This window comes from Mesoplodon mirus (genome assembly GCF_964341445.2).
Source record: "Mesoplodon mirus genome assembly, chromosome: 15".
In the NCBI taxonomy this organism is placed as follows: Eukaryota; Metazoa; Chordata; class Mammalia; order Artiodactyla; family Ziphiidae; genus Mesoplodon; species Mesoplodon mirus.
In genome coordinates, this window is record NC_138991.1 from 58,564,489 (window position 1) to 58,582,309 (window position 17,821).

Consider the following 17,821-nt stretch of genomic DNA (forward strand, 5'->3'; position numbering starts at 1 on the left):
TTTCATACAGAATATAAACTTTTTTAAAAAATAAATTTATTTTATTTTATTTACTTTTGGCTGCGTTGGGTCATTGCTGCGTGTGGCCTTTCTCTAGTTGCGGTGAGCAGGGGCTACTCTTTGTTTTGGTCCGCGGGCTTCTCATTGCAGTGGTTTCTCTTGTTGAGGAGCACGGGCTCTAGTCATGCGGGCTAAGTAGTTGTGGCTCACAGGCTCTAGACTGCAGGCTCAGTAGTTGTGGCGCATGGGCTTAGTTGCTCCGCGGCTTGTGGGATCTTCCCGGACCAAGGATTGAACCTGTGTCCCCTGCATTGGCAAGTGGATTCTCAACCACTGCGCCACCAGGGAAGCCCAGAATATAAATTAAAAAAAAAAAAACTTTTTGACCGCATGACTTGCAGGATCTTAGTTCCTGGACCAGGGATTGAACCCAGGCCACAGCAGTGAAAGCTTCGAGACCTAACCACTGGACCTCCAGGGAATTCCCCAGAATATACACTTTAAATCAAAGCCTGTTCACATGTGTTTTCATTTGACCTTGTACCCAGGTAGGATTATTATGCCCATTTTCTAGATGGAAAAACAAAGAGAGGGGACAGAGTTGGCTTGAGAGCTCTCTGTAGGTGAGCTGGCAAGCTCAGGGCATCATCCACCTGGGATAAGCAAGGCAGGCCTGTGTTCTACACGATGGAAAGACCCAGACAGACGAAACTTCACAGCAGACGTCATGATGACCGCTCAGTGTGGGAAGCAGGGAGCTCCCTCTGCCCTGTTCACATACAGAATGTCGGTGGTTGGGAATCCTGCAGATCCAGAGGCGTATCTGGTGGCCCATTTTGGGGGTTGTACTTCTCCCGAGTTTGTTTTGGACTGAGAGCGGTCCCCGGAATGTGGGATTTTCAGTTTTGAAACTGGAACAGGCCCAGAGCCCAGTGGATAGCTACTCTACACAGCACCATGGAGTCAGGGTTCCCAGCTCCCACTTTACAGGTGTGTTGGTTGATTCTCTCCAGATTGCTCCTAAGCCCTGATCCCAAATCCTGGCACCTAGCTCTGTTAGTTGCCTTTTGCACTGTGGGCCTGGAGCAAAGCCTCCCTCCTCCATTGTTTATTTGCTTCTTTTTATCACCTCTCCCCCCTCCATCCCCCTCTCCCCAGGCCACCATTCAAACATACTCTCTGTGCATCTTTTTGCTTGTGGGTCTTCTCACTAAACACATGCTTTGTTACTTGGCACATGTATTTTCCTTGTGTACCTACAATACTGGGTATAGACCTGTATTGTTTCTCAGAACGACGACGGAAGCATTCACTTCTCATTATTACTCTGTTTCCCGAGTCCTTTCTACATGCTGCCCGCTGTGCTAAGCACTTTACATGCAGTATTATTAACATTTATTATTATTATTAACACCCACAACAATGCTATGTGATCCCCTTTTTACAGGTGAGGAAACTGAGGCACATAGATGTTAATGGTGGATCTGAAAACAGAACTCAGCTGTCTGAGTCCAGGGTCAGCAAATGTCACCATTCACCATTCTCAGAAACTTCTCCCTCCATCTACAGGGGTGTAGACATGACAGCCAGGTCTGTTCTGTATGACCCAGCCCCACTGGTCATACCTGACTGGTCCTAGCTGGGCCAGAGTCCTGGGAGCTGTTGGGTCAGCCACTGTGTACGTTGTAAGAGGAGCTGGCGTTCAAACAGGGTCTTTTGTTTAATAAATAAATTAATTAATTTGGCTGCGCTGGGTCTTAGTTGCGGCATGCGGGATCTTTTTTTTTTTTTTTTTTTTTTGCGGTACGCGGGCCTCTCACTGTTGTGGCCTCTCCCATTGTGGAGCACAGGCTCCGGACGCGCAGGCCCAGCGGCCATGGCTCACGGGTCCAGCCGCTCCGCGGCATGTGGGATCCTCCCGGACCGGGGCACGAACCCGTGTCCCCCGCATCGGCAGGCGGACTCTCAGCCACTGCACCACCAGGGAAGGCCCCAGCATACGGGATCTTCGTTGCCGTGTGCGGGATCATTAGTTGCGGCATGCGGGATCTAGTTCCCTGACCAGGGATCGAACCCAGGCCCCATGCATTGGGAGCAGAGTCTTAACCACTGGACCACCAGGGAAGTCCCCAAACAGGGTCTTTTCATGGAGAAGAATGTGGCCTGTGCACTAGAGAGAAGCAGCCATAGGAGAGAGAAAGTGGGTCCGGCATGTGGGGGACTCCCTGGTTCCATCTCAAGCCTGCAGCTCAGCTCGGCCATGAGTGCAGCACCCACTTCTGAACCTGTTGGGGGGACCTGAGTTACCTTCCTGGGGGGTGAGTGGGTGGGGGCAGGGGAAAGCCAGGAGTGTTAGGCTCAAAGATGTCCCTCCACGTGGGAGGAAACATCAGGAGTGAGGGAAAAGTGTTGCCATCTTAATAGTGCCTTGGTAAGAAAGTCCAGAAAGCCTCCCCCTTCCCCACTTTTCTGGGCTTGCTTGCATTACTTTGAATGGATTTCTGTTGCTTGCAAACAGAATCCTAGCTAACAGCATGGTTAGAGCGTCAGAGCCCCAAATTTTGGGAGTGTACTGGGAATAATAATGCCTCTTCTGGGACTTCCCCGGTGGTCCACTGATTTAGACTCTGTGCTTCCACTGCAGGGGGTGCAGGTTCGATCCCTGGTCAGGGAACTAAGATCTCACATGCCACACGGCGCAGCCAAAGAGAAAAAGAAAACGATAAACAAAACCATAATAATGCTTCTTCTACTCAGCACTGCAGGTGGAGCAAGGCCCTGCAGGGTGGCTAAGGATAAAGACTTCTGGGCTGGCAAACCTTCTCTCCCCAGTGGGGGATCGGGATTCCTCCAGGGTGGAAGTGACTATTCTGAAGGGTACTTTATTCCCCTCAATCTGCTCAACCAGAAGTAGCATATCTCTCCATTTCAGAGACGATGAGATGGAAGCTCGGAGGAGTTATGGTATTTGGCTTTGGTCATAGGATTGCTTGGGACTGTCTGACCCCAAACCCTTCATTACAACATCGATTAAGTCAGTGAATAACAAAACACCTACTGTGAAGCAACGGGGCTTGATGAATACAAATGATCTAGTTCAGAGAGGAAATTTTGTTGCTTTTCACCCGAGAAAATATTATTGAGAAAAGCATGGGCTTGGAAGGTGCGACCTTAAATTAACTGAGAAACCAGACTCTTTCCTTGATAACTCAATGGTTATTTTGATCTATTCCAGAACAGCCAACTCAATGCAAGCCTGTTAATTTTTAGCAGCCTGGTAACTAGGTAGAAAGAGTAGTTGCTGTCTCTCATTTAAGAGCATTGGTCTCAAACGGGAGCACTTAAGACTCCACACAGTTCAATTTCCATTAGACGTGTTTTTGAAAATGCGAGAATCTCGGAGAGCTAGCATATTAACATTTGAATGCTCCGCAAAAGTGAAAGTCACATCTATACACTTTCAATTACAAAATGTCACACTGGGAAATATATCTCAGTGACATTTCAGTGGCCCGCAGTTGAAACTGACCTTATAACGAAACCTGATCTCTATCAGACGTTAGTTCTTAGCACAATATATTTCCAACAATCAGAAGAATTAATGTCATTCATTCACTGTCCCTGGCCCACTAATTCAATCAGCAAAATTAATCAGGCACTTGTTTCAGACAAGGCACTGCATTATTTAGACACAGGAGAAAACGAAGATGGATAAAATGCTCCTCTCTTTCTGAAGTTCTTAATTTAGTGTCAGAGGAATGAAGGGGGAAAAAAAATGGGAGAATTTAATGCATCATGTTGATAAATTCTTAAAATAACCTGGCAGGATATGCAGGTGAAAAAATTTCCAGTTCACTGTCAACGACTAATTCTGTATAAGACAGAATGGAACCCTGACTTTTGCTGGTATAAGCAAGGTGCCACGGGAACAGAGAAATTAATTCTGGGTTGAGGGCGTGCTGCCCCTTGAAAGGCTGCGAGATTTCAGAAGTCACAGAGGAAAGGGGAGGTAAGGCCTGAGCTAATGCTCAGAGGCATGAAAGGACATGGAATGGCCAAGGATTCAGGCAAGAAATCACAGAGCGGTGGAAGGGAAGATGAGGGGCAGAAACAGCTGATCGCCAGATGGAACCCTCTGGAGACCCTCTCAAGGAGGGAGGGTGCCAGCTTCTCTAGTCTTATCCGGAAGGATCCTGTTCAGCCAAGTCCCAGAGGACAGGGAGGGAATGAGTACTCAGCATGTCAGTGAGACGCTGGGGTCATCGTTGAGTTGGGGAGGGGGGCTTGCTGGGGTGAGCTGAGTGGAGGGCACCAACGAGGGTGGGAGTTGATGGCGAGGAAGCAGCCGGGGACCAGCTCCTAAACCCTCAGACTTAGAGATGGTGGTTTAAGAATTACGCATTCCTCAAAATGTTAAACGTAGGATTACTATATGGCCCAGCAATTCCACTCCTAAGTATACACCCAAAAGAACTGAAAATAAGAATAAATACATAAACACACATGTTCACAGCAGCACCATTCACAATCATCAAAAGTTGGAAACAACCCAGTGTCCATCAGTGGATGAGCAGATGAACACCATGCAGTCTGTCTATACCAGGGAGTATTATTCGCCATGAAAAGGAAAGAAGCACTGATACAACATGGATGAACCTCAAAGACATTATGGTAAATGCGAGAATCCAGACGTAAAAGGTCAACACATATTGTAAGATTCTGTTTATGTATAGAACTTCAAGAATAGGTAAATCCGAAGAGATAGAAAGCAGATCAGTGGTTGCCAGGGGCTGGGAAGAGAGGATAGTGGGAGTGACTATTGAATGGACCCGAGGGTTTCTATTTTGGGTGATGAAAAAGTTTTGGAACTAGATAGTGGTGATGGTTGTACAACATTGTGAATGTATTAAAAGGCACAGAATTGTTCACTGAAGATGGTTGATAGTTACTTTTGTTATGTGAATTTGACCTCAATAAAAAAGAGAATTGTTGAGTGATCCCTCCTCTTTCACAGAGGGGAGAGAGAGGACCAGAAAAGGGCACAGAGGGGAATGACACATCTTGATCATAGAGGCCTGCGTTTGAATTCCTGCCGCTACAGGCTGTGTGATCCCAAGTTGTCATTTGACCGATCTGCTTCATTCATTCACTTAGCAGATGTCCCTGTGCCCCTGTGATACGCCAGGCACCGTGCATAGGCACTCTAATGAAATGCAGAGCAAGACCCAGCTTAAAAAGAGCTGTGATCGATTAGTGATGTCTGTCACGTACACTGTAATAGTGCAGTCGTTGATTCTAGAGAGCTGTGGTCTGATATCCCTGGAGGTTTCTGGGATCACTGAGGAAAGGGGACAGCCTACAGGCAGACTCTCCCTGCAGACTCACTCTGGGGCACTTCAGATGCAAGTTGGCCACAGGAGGGCCTCCCTTTCCTGGGCGGAGACTCCAAAGCAGCAACAGTGACAGCAGAGAGCTGGGTGCCCAGGGGTCTTGCTGGGGGCCAGTCATGCCCGCCTCTCACCTGGCGGGGCAATGATGCCCTCAGGGGGTTCCTGGCTTTCTCTCTTCCTCTCCTTCTGTTTTTTAATTGGTTTCTGACCTTTTTAAAGGATAATTCATCTCACATCACTCTCCTGCCTAAAACCCTCCAATCACACTTAGAAAAATGCAAACCCCAAGAGAGTGGGGATGGAGTGTTTCCTGTTCACCAGGTACCCGGAGCTCAGCACAGCTCCCGGACTCACCGCATTTGAGCTGTGAAAGGCAGACAGTCCCACACGCCTTTTAAGGTAGATCATATTTAAAATTAGCAGGCAGGTCTGAAATTTGTGTTAAAACAATTTAACAATAACATTCCCCTCCCCTCAAATCTAAAGTCACTGTGTCACTGACTGTCCACCACAGCCCTCGTTTGGCTTGGGCACAGAAGACACATCACTCTCCTGGCCTCGGTTTCCTCGTGTGTAAAGTGTAGGTGTTGGATCATATTGTTTCTAAGGCCCCTTCTGACCCCGAGAAGCATGTGGCGAGCCGTTTACGGAGAATTCCTGGCAGTACTGCTCCCCACCCCCACTCTTACCCCAGAAGGGGTCCCAGCATCACCCTGTTCCTCCCACCATGACCTCTGCGATCTGTGGCACAACTGGAAAAAGGATCCCGGGGCTGAGGGGGAGCTTTCTGAGCACGGGCACACCCTGAGGCTTGTGACCAAGGCGGGGCTGGAGAAATCCCAGACTCTGAATGGAAACAAACTGGTTGCAGGCACCCCTGGTCCCTAAAATCCCATCTCCCTCTGTGTTTTCCAAACCTCTTCCCAGCATACTACTTCTCCCTCACATTCTTAATCTCCTACAACATATATTTACTTAACGTACTTCTTGAAATCAACTTACTTTACATCTTTTTTTTTTTTTTTTTTAACTTTTTGGCTGTGCCGAGTCACCTGGGATCTTAGTTCCCCGACCAGGGATCAAACCCGCGCCCCATGCATTGGAAGCTCGGAGTCTTAACCACTGGACCGTCAGGGAAGCCCCAAAATCAACTTGCTTTCTAAACTTTATAAAGCTATTTTCCTACAACCCCTACTAATCACTCCCCAGCCCCTTTTCCTCAAAGTTTCATCTGGGACAAATAAAGGTGATGGGGGAAAGAATGTAATAAAATCAAGACAGGTTGTTAAATTAAAAGCTGGATGCAGTTGACTACCCAAGGTTTCCGGCCTCGGCCGGGTCCCCTCCTTTTGCTGGGATGGAGACCACCAGCTCTTAGACAGGTTTTAAAGGAGGACAGGAACTTTCCTCCTTGACAGAAACTAAAGAGAAATTTCAATCAATCAATCAATTAGACAGAATAGGAACCATCAGAGTATGCGGCAGATGGGGGTGATCTTTGTTTCAGACACCGGGAGCCCCTACAATAAACGCTGTTTCTTACTGTGCGTTTCAGTCAAAACAAGTTGAAACCCTTGGGTTTCCACCCACTGCTCCCTATCCTTTTTCCTCTAATTAAAATGCTAATTAGTTCTCTCTGCTCCCTCTTATCTGCCTGGTGCAACTGAAGGGTGGGCAGGGCTGGGAGAAAGCAATGTTTAAATCAAGAGGGGGAGAGGAATTCAGGTAAAAGGGGAAAAAAAAAACCTTTCCAATTTGCTTTGGAGGGAGAATAAAAAGTCAAAAGTACTGGTTGCTGGATTTTTTTTTTAACTTCTTTATTGGAGTGTAATTGCTTTACAATGGTGTGTTAGTTTCTGCTGTACAGCAAAGTGAATCAGCTATATGTATACATATATCTCCATATCCCCTCCCTTGCTGTTTATGGCTCACCTACTGTGTGCCCTGTATATTCTATATTACTTTTCGTATCCACCTCAGGTGACAGGCTCAGAGGTGAATGGCTTCCCAAGCTCAAAAGCCAGTGATTTTGGGGTCTCAAAAGCCAGTGATTCTTCTCCATGCTGCTCGTGAGAATCAGGGGAGCTCTCCACCTACGACGCCCACCCCCCCCCGCCCCGGGCACACCACGGATCTGACCTGGGTATTGGTGAAGCTCCCGAGGCAGGGTTGGAACCGTCTTCCTAAGGGGTAAAAGGTGGACCTTGCACTTGACCCAGGTCTGCAGGACCCCCAAATCCTTGGAAATGGTTTCCGACTTTGAAAGTTAAACATCCCAAAGATGAAAAAGAAGAGAAAGAGAAGATCAAGGTGGCCCTTTGGGGAGGTGGTATGCAGGGTGTTTGATGTGAAACCAGCCTCTTTTGCCTTCTGTGTGACCTTGGGCACCTTAAGTAACCTCTCTGTGCTTCAGTTTCCTCCTCTGTAAAATGGGGACAATACCAATTGCACCTAACTCATGGACTAGCAGAGGGTGAACTGAGACCTGGGACTCGGGTCCCTGCTGTATGCCCAGTCCCAGTGCCCAGCTGAGAACAATCATTGAATAAATAATAAACACTCCAGACCCGTCCTACGAAGATGGACTCATCTCTCCACCATGCTGCCTCCCAGGCCCTATGAACACCAAATCTTTGCATGTGTCATTAGCTAGAGATAGAAGCCCTAGACCTCTCTGAGGCCCTGAAGATGCTCTTTCTCATTCTTCTATCTGCTCTAGGGACAGAGACAAAAGGGCTGGCAGAGGCTGGGGACATTCCTTTCCCATCTGCAGCCCTAGCCTTCGGCTTTTCTGCAGACTCAATGGAGACACAATGACACGTTCAGCTAAGTGGGCCTCCATTGTCAAGGCCAGGGGTCGCCATGGCAACCAATAAAGCCAGAGCCCTGGCCTTTACAGATGGCTAACAGGGCCCCATTCATGGGCCTGTGACAGTGGCCTTGGGACAGAAGGTTTTATCTCGGACCTGGATTCCCTCCTCCAGCCCCGACTCCTGACTCCCGTGACTCCCCCTGCCTGGTTTTCTCTGCAAAATAGACCCCGGCCCTCCCACCCTGCACTCATGATTTCCTTTAATAACCTGCCTCGTGGAGCATGATACAATCATCAGTGGCTTGTATCAGGAGAGAGGAATATTGTTCTTAGAAACAGGCAAGTGTTGACTCCTAAGACAGACTAAGGGTTCATTTGAGAAAGTAACGTGAGCCAGAAATTGGGCCCAAATATGCTGTCTATTAGCTTGATGACTCTGGGCAAGTTGCTCAACCAGGGAATTCCCTGGCAGTCTAGTGGCTAGGACTCTGCGCTCTCACTGCCGAGGGCCCAGGTGAGTGCCTGGGGTTCAATTCCTGGTCGGGGAACTAAGATCCCACAAGCCGTGTGGCATGGCCAAAAAAAAAAGTCACTCAGGACTTCCCTGGTGGCACAGTGGTTAAGAATCTGCCTGCCAATGCAGGGGACACGGGTTCAAGCCCTGGTCCAGGAAGATCCCACATGCCTCAGAGCAACTAAGCCTGTGTAACACAACTACTGAGCCTGCGCTCTAGAGCCCACGAGCCACAACTACTGAGCCCGCGTGCTGCAACTACTGAAGCCCGCGCACCTGGAGCCCGTGTTCCGCGACAAAAGAAGCCACTGCAATGAGAAGCCTGCACACTGCAACGAAGAGTAGCCCCTGCTCACTGCAACTAGAGAAAGCCCACATGCAGCAACGAAGACCCAACACAGCCAAAAATAAAAAAAATAAAAAATAAAAAAAACATTGCTCAGCTCACCAGGGCCTCAGTTTCCTCATCTGTAAAATGGGAAGAATAAAACCTACCCATGTGGTCACGAGGCACAGAATTTGGTTCCGGCCAACTGAAGCCTACACACAAGATGTAGAAGAGAAGTCTCCTCGCAGGCCATGTTCTCAGTTTCCAAAGACCCCTCCTCTGTAGGGAAGGTATTTCTTCTACAGCCTCAAGTGCTGGGAGGGACAATTTGCACATGCAAATCTCTAGCTCTGCTTGAGCCTGAACATCCAGCTTCCACGAGACAGAAGCTGGTCTGCCTCAGCGCCTCCCATCCTAAGGCTCCTGTCTCCCAGTTCACCTGCCTGCCCCAGCCCGCCAGGCTCCATCAGGAAGAATAAGGTGAACTTAAATCATGCATGCGGGCAGCATGAACACGGCATCACTAGAACAGAGTGAAGGGAGGAAAGAATAGACAAGGCTTCAAATCCAAGTCCTCTGAATGGGAGAGACACAGGCTTTATTCTGGGGGCAGGAAACAGGTGTAAAGACGCGTCCTGGAATGGCTGGGCTAGTTTTGGATTTCCAACCCCACAAGGGAGCAGGAGTGAGAAAGCAGAATCTGGGCTGGGAAGGATGCTGTGCCAACACTGAAGAAGCTGACCCAGGCCAACGTACGGGAGTCTGCTCAATTTCACAAATGCTTACGGGGCGCCTGCGCTGAGCCGGCACGTGCCTGCAGAGCGAGCACATGCCCTGCTCTGTCCTCAGGATCCAGTGTTCCCAAGCGGGGGACCAACAAGCAACAGATAAGGCCAGCGTGATGAGAGGAGACATGCTTCCTGTTTAGAGAAACCAAATCATTTTAAGGACTCCAGGAACTGCTAAGTATGCAAATACCACAGCGTATAACAAATGAGCCATTTATTTCCTTCCAGGTCTGCACCACAGGTGACTTGGAAGCACTTTTTTGGTGATCGGAGTTACAGTGTGTGCCCGACAGTATTCCTACGATCCCTTGGAAATATCTTAACTTTTCAGAAATTCAAAGGATCTTTCACTGATGCGTGACGCAGGGTCTGCTACGATTCAATGAATGCATCTCTCCTGTGCCAAGCATTACCCACACTATCTCACCTACTCCTGGAAGGCAAATACTACTCTCCCATTTTTCAGGTGAGGGAATAGGCTCAGAGAGGTTTTGCCACTTGCGCAAGGACACAAAGCTGGAGATAGTGGAGCTGAGTTAGAACCACGGCCCTTTGTGCTTGAAGACTAAGATCTGGGTATATTACCAGTTTGGTGGTTGCGATCCTTACCCAGAAAGCTCATCAATCAACAGAGACCAACATACATACACCTCCTTTACAGGGACAAAACACTTCAACAGTTATCACTGTTTGCAGCCTTCCTGAAGACTATCATCTTTTCTTTCTTTCTTTTTTTTTTTTTTGCCGCACCTTGCAGCACGTGAGATCTTAGTTCCCTGACCAGGGATCAAACACACGCCCCCTACACTGGAAGCATGAAGTCTTAACCACTGGACCACCAGGGAAGTCCCAAGACCTTCATCTTTTAGCCACACACTCGTTTCCAACCTCAGCCCACACGTGGCACTTTCCCTAAACCCCAAAGCTTGTCCCACAGTCCCTTCCAGGGTGCAGAGGCCCAAACTCCACGAGGCGCCCCATCCCACCCTATGGCATGTAAGGTCCTTGGCGTGGAAGAAGCAGCATCTTTATGACTCCATGGCACTTAGGACAGCTCCAGGTAACAGAGGATGCTAACTGCACGTTTTAAACATCAATATGTGACTCAAGAGTTTGCCTACCTTTTCTTGCGTCCTAACCGTCCTAATTCTTCTAGCCAGCGCTTTAAACATTTTGGTGCAGGAGAGACAGCGAAGGGGAGGGGAGGTCCAAGGATAGAGTCATGAAAAAGCAGCCGATTCACCGCCTTCTGAACCAATCAAGCAGGCTCACCCCTTGCTGTTGATGTGGCACAATGGCCATCAGTCATATGATCCTGGCCAAACAGTCAGGCCTTCTGGATGGCACGTGTGTGTTGATTTCCAAGATCCTCATGCCAGCCTTACCTGCCCCCCCCCCACCAAGGATCTGGCAGCATCTGAGACATCAAACGTAGTCTGTCCATTTAGGGAGTCTTCCCACGGGACCACAGAGGGCAGATGGCTGGAGCCCTTAACCCTATAGCTCACAATGCCTTGTTTAGCTTGTTTATCGAAAGGAGTGGGCCCCGGAGGACAAAATATAGCACCAAAGAAAGAGCTGGGACATGAAGCTGGGGAAGAAGGCTGATCACAGCTGCTGGTGATTATCAACATGGGCGGCTGGAGCATTGATCTGGTGCAAAACATCCATCACTTCCACGGTGTTTTGTCCACACAAAGCTAGATACGCAGAGTAAATAAAACTGGCATGGAATATTTCCTGGTTGGCATCCTCCCTGGAGGGGAAACCCACCCAGGTGTCCAAACTCCCCTGGGTTTCTCTCATCAACAGCGTTCTCTGCCTTCCCTCCTGTTGAGAAAAATGCCTCCATTTTATGGCTTTTTGATAGTTTTAGGAAAACAAACTTGCTAATTAAAAAAAGAAAATCTCTAAAATGATACTTCTTGAGATATGTACAAAACCCCCAGCCATCTTCCAGGCAAAAAGATAAGGCTTTCAGGAACGAGTTGAGGGCTTTCTATCGAAACCATCTTATTTTTTCACGTTTAAAAAATGTGAAATGCCCCAATATTCCTTGGTTCCTTGCTACCCCCAGGATAAAGCCCAGCTGCTTGGCTGGGTACCCCCTGCCCCCGACCTGTATCTCCTGCCCCCTGGACGCTGACCTGCACATACTCTGCTCTTTGCTGCCTCCAGGTTGTCACTCATATGATCCTGTCTGGTGGAATGTCCTTTCTGCCCTCCTCCTGTGCATATTCCCTTACCTCTTGTGTACCTTTTCAGAGTGGCCACCTCCAGCCACCTCCTCCAAGAAGCCTTCCTGCTTCTCAATTCAGGGTTAGATGCCACTCACCTGTATTTCTCCAGCAATCATTCCTTTTATTTATTTATTTTAAAAAATATTTTAGGGGAATTCCCTGGCGGTCCAGTGGTTAGGACTTGGCGCTCTCATTGCTGGGGCCCGGGTTCAATCCCTGGTCGGGGAACTAAGATCCCACAAGCTGCGTGGCATGGCCAATAAATAAATAATTAAATTTCAAACACACAAGATGAATCTGACTCTACCTACCACCTTGTTCCAACTGTCAACATCTGTCATGTTTAGATTAGCCACAGATTTATACGCATATTCTTTTCCTGTTCACCTGTACTGTCTACCTGTTCACATCTCTGTCTCTGCCTTTAGCCTGTGAGATTCATGTATTCATTCATTCATTCACTCACGGGTCCGCCAGCAGGCACTGCTATGTCCTGACTGCCTATTGCCTGAAGACACAACACTAAATCCTGAGGACCCAGGTGGGATGATGGGACCAGACAGCAGAGTCCCTGCATTCTGTTCCAGAGGAAGAGACAGACAACAACTAAGTAAACAAGGAAGATAATTTCACATCGTGATGAGGGTCATCAGCATCACTTGACAGCCATCGACCCATCCGTCTCATCACCTCCAGCACTGAGCGCCATGTCACAGGCAGAGAAGGCCCAGCAAACATCTGTGTGCTCCCAGAGCTGGATGCTCTGAGCACAGGGTTTCACCAGGCAGCCTGGGTTCTGTGGTCACTATGGCAACAGTCCTTCCCTTTCCACCCTCTTGGAAGGGGGTAGTGGATGGGGACCAGGATGACTGAGGATCCACTCCAGCTGCTCAGGACTGAGATACAGCTCCCCCCGGCACCCACTGGCCACCACAGTCTGCTCTCAGGATGACTTTTCAAGTGTGCAAACATCTGGTTCACAAAACCAAAAGGCCACGAGTGAACTGATAAACACTCCCTACCTGGGTTCTTTCTTGATCACCCTGAAGAGTCACCCCCATAATGTCAAGGGGTGAAAACAACACAAAACAGACAAAACACAGGAGGCTGCTTCCAGCCCTCTGGGATGGACTTCGGAGGCTCCGGTGAGCTCGTGGGCCTATGGGCTCTGACTAACCATGTGTTTCCCTGGAGGTCTTTACAGCGCACCTGAGTAACTCGTTCCCAGGCGAAGGCAGGAGGGCAGTTCTGTTGGGAAGAGGTGGGATAGGGAGGCCTCTTACCATACCCCCCACCCCAAGATCTCTGCAGTACCCACTAGGGGCCACCTGCCCCGAGGCCAGCTCTAGAAAGCCAGCCCTGGGTGCAGAAGGGAAAGACCCTCCAGGTTCATCCATCACTGGCTGAGGCAGGGGTGCTGGGATTACAAGAATAATAGCAACAGTAACAACAGTATTTAGTGATCACTTACTTCAGGCCAACCCTCTCTTAAGCCTTTCCATATAATAGTGCCTTTAATTTTTAGAACAATCCTCTGAAGCAGTTACAGTGATCCTCCTCTCTTACCAACCCCCGCACAAAGGGGGGGGACGGGGTGGAAACTGGAAGCACAGAGAGGTTAAGTGACTTGCCCAGAAACACACAGCCACTAAGTAGGTAAGCCAGGATACAAGCCCAGGCTGGCTCTAGATCCAGCGCTCTTAACCTCTACACCACAGTAAAGAGGTGAAGTCACTCAGACTCAAACTGGAAGTGGGCAAGACTGTTGAGTTATCCTTTGTAATTTCACAAGAAGGGTGGCAGTGGAGCAGTGACATCGTGGGGGTTTTGGCTGGGGCTGGAATCTGGCTCTGGCTCTGTTTTCTCAACTGGAAAATCGGTATGATAGAGTTCCCCCATCCCAAGGCTGCTCTGAGGATTACATGAGGCAATCCACATACCGAGCTAGGCAGCGTGCCCAGCGTGTGGCCGGTACAGAAAAGATGCAAGCATAGCTCAACAACCACTCATAATCCCAGAACCACCAATTGTTAATACTTGGCCACATCTGTACCTAACCCATCTATTTATCAGTCTATGTATTTATTATCTCTCTTCTGGATTCTTTGAGAGATAGTCGCAGACATTATGAATTTCATCCTTCAGCCTGTATAGTCTGAGAACAGGGACATTGTCCTATATAACCTCAGTACAAATTATCTGAGATACGAGGTATTTCACCTTCAGGAAATTCATCATTGACATAATAGTATTATCTAATATATTCTGTATTCAGATTCCCCCACTTGTCCCCAAAATGTCTCTGGCAGCTGTTTCTGTTTTCCAGGCTCCATCCCGGGATCACTCGTCATTGCATTCGTGTGCAAGGCTCTTTCATCTCTTTTTAACCTGGGACCGTTTCTCAGCCATTTTGCTTTTCGTGCCATTGACATTTTAAGAGTCTAGGCCAGTCGCTTTGAAAGTCTTAATATATATTTTTTTAAGTCCTTGTAAAATAAACTGTAGCCCATGGGCAAATGGAGAAAGCGCCCTATAGGGTAGAGGTACAGGGGGTTTGGGGGCGGAGCAGCGGAGGGCCTACAGCATCAGCTCCACCTGGTCTAAGTACGAGGTTTCCCGGAAGCAATGACAGAGGATGTTTAAAGGTGATTTGAGCTTCGAGCAGGTGGACCAAGGTGGCGGGGCCACTGCAGACAGAGGCCATAGTGTAGGGAACGAGAGTGGCATCTTGGAATTACCAGTGGCAGCAACGCCTCTGAGGGTGAGAGCACCGCACTGAATAAGCAGGGTCTGTGCCCACGTGGACTGGAACCTTCCTGAGGCTGATCCTCGTCTCTGGATCTGTCCTCTCCTCCAAGATGCCAAGGGCACTGCCCAGCCCACAGGCAGTGTTCATCCAGAGCGACTGGCCACCAAGCTTCCCAAAAGTTCAGGGACAGGCGAAGCACAAAGGATTCCCTTCCAGGGGTGACGGGGCCTCCTGCTCTCACGCACCAACTGCACGATCTTAGGTGGCGAGTCACCAGGATTCCCGCATCTTGCCCTGCAAATGAAATTTCCCTTTCTAAACCTGCTGCCTCTTGCTGCCTCTTGGGGCTTGGGCTGCTTTGCTCAAAAAATTCAAAATGGACTTCTAATTGACCACGGAAGTAAACCATGTGAGGGGGCCGCCATCCAAAGTTTCCTCACGTCTCCTTGACTAAGCCCTCCAGGTTGTCAAGCAAAATCCTTCCGTCTTGTGGCGGAAGAAAGTGAAATGCTGCCTGATGGGGCCCCATGAGCCTTCCATTCCCCCAGAGTTTCAGAAAGAAAGGTGTGTGTGTGTGGGTGTGTGTGCTATTTTAAACCTTAGGACAGAAAGGAAGGATCTCTTTGTGAGGTTTGAGTGAAAATGCCCTTTCAAGGTGACCCACACTTCATTTCCTGGGGCCAGAAGGCAGATGCATGTCGGAAGTGGTTCTGCTAACCTACTGATAAATGCAAATTCCTTACTTATCATTTTAACATCTGTCTTTATTTTGTTCCCACTTGAAAGGGGCCCATACTTTAAAAAGTCAACTATGCTTCAATAAAAAATTAAATTAAATAAAAAGGGGTGGGGCTCATCCTGCTGTGTTCTCTCCACAAAATATCCTTGAAAAATCTGTCATGTAGGTTTGTGTGTCCTTCAGACAGAAAGTCACACACAGGCACACTTGTACACCAAACACCACAGATAACAGTGACACACCTCCACATGTCAGCAGATACATGCAAACACATGGACACACACACACACACATGCACACACACGTCTGCACTCACAGCGCCTGGTCGTCAGGGTCCTGCAGCAAGCCCAGCTCCCGCCTGCTTAAAATGCCTCCTCTATGCCATCCTGCAGAGTCCCAGGGATGCGGCCAGCTGGTTCATCCTAAGAGGTGCCACCGGGTACCAGCTCCCCCCTCGGGAGGATGCTCCAGACTCCCAGGCCGTCCGTCCCCAGAACATGGGCTCAGATACTGGAGGGAGAAAAGGGCTCCTCGGAAGCAAAGCAGATTTGGAAAAGGAAGCAAAGCAGATCTGGAAAAGGATGCGCTCAGCTGGTTCCCAGCAAGTGCTTAGAGGGAGAAGGGATGAGGAGGAGGGGCAGAGAGAGCGAGACATGGATTCAGAGAGAGAGAGAGAGAGCTTTCCAGACGGAAGCAGAAAGGAAAAGATCCACACGAAACACCTGCTCTGGGACTTTCTGAAATAGACTGTTTTTCTCCCCTTAACCCGTCAGGGGGTCTCTCCCTAGATTTTTCTCTAACAGGCTCAGGAATTCCTGAAGCTACAAAGCAGAGATCCAAGGCTTCAGATTCCTAAATGGCTTCCCCAGGACTCGGTGGCGGCGGCAGCAGATCCAGCCTATGACGGGGCCACAGCCCTGAGGGGCTCTGAGGGGCGCCAGGTCATCTCCAAGACCTCCAGGGGCTGACGGGCTGCCCTGTCTCTTCCAGTCCCTCTGCAGAGATCCCCTCTCTGGGTGGGGTCTGGGGGATTACTCTAGCCTCCCCATTATAGACCAAGCTGGGGTCAATGCCTGTCCACAGGGGGCCCAGAAGAGGAAGTGGGAATGGTCACAAGATGGGGAGGGCAAGTGGTGGGCGGGGGACACAGAGCTTTTGGTCACATGCTGCTCATCAGTTGCTATGACGACGGCAAGGGGGTGGGGGCACCGAGACTGGAGGCTGCAAGAGAGACGAGTTGGTTCTAAATCACCGTGACAGCGCTTCAGTTGAGCTATTACGCCGTTGCCGTGGCAACCAATGGGCTCAAATCGCAGAGGAAATCTATAATTATTACAAGCCAGATACCGGCGAACTTGGCGCGGTAATCAGCATGTTGGGGCAATTTAACCTGAACTCTGGGGGTGGCGTGGGGATCGCTGACCCCCAGCCCCCATCTCTGGGAACAGTAAGGCCAAAGGAGTCTCAGCAAGGCAGATCTGTTGATGTCACAGAAAGGAAACTTGGAAGGATCTTTTGGCCAAACGAAGAGTAAACATTCGGTGAAACCACATGAAAAATGTCAACATTTGACCATTGAACAACATTTCCCCTGAATTTATTATGGAAATTTCCAACGTACACCAAAGTTGAATTTGACATTGAATACCTGTCCACTCACTGCCTAGCTTCTGCTGTTAACATTTTTACCATGATCGCTTTATCACATATCCACCCCTCTTCCCATCCATTAACCCTCCCGACTTGTTGATGCATGTCAGAGTAAATTGCAGACATCAGTACCCTTCCCCCTCAAATACTTCAGCGTGAATAAAATTAAATATTTGATCATTTTTAACAACAATTTAATCTGATTCAATCTAAGTAGAATAAAATCTAGATTTCTGTCATCTAGCTGTCCATCCATCCATCCATCCATCCACCCATCTACCTTCTCTTCCACCCATCCACCCACCCAGCCTCCCACTCATCCATCCATCCATGCATCCCTGGGAGACCTCATGCACACTCATGGTTTCCATGAATGATTCACCATCCCTGAATCTTCCTCCCTGTTCCAACAGGAGGTCCTGCACATTAAGCTCAATACCTCCTCAGCTAAATATCATTCTTTTTTCCCTTCACCACACCTATTCCATTTCCTGTGTTCAGCATCTCAGTAAGCAGACCCACTGTCTATCCATTTATTCAAGCCAGAAACTCGAGACACATCCTTGATTCCTCCCTCCCGTTACCTTCACTCGGTACTGTGCCCTGGCATT

The 17,821-nt window shown here is 48.9% G+C and overlaps 1 protein-coding gene across 1 annotated transcript in view; it reads right to left on the reverse strand.

The window, feature by feature from the left end:
* Positions 1 to 17,821, reverse strand: part of ABAT (4-aminobutyrate aminotransferase) — a 91,582-nt gene that overhangs the window by 39,596 nt on the left and 34,165 nt on the right. The window lies entirely within an intron of this gene.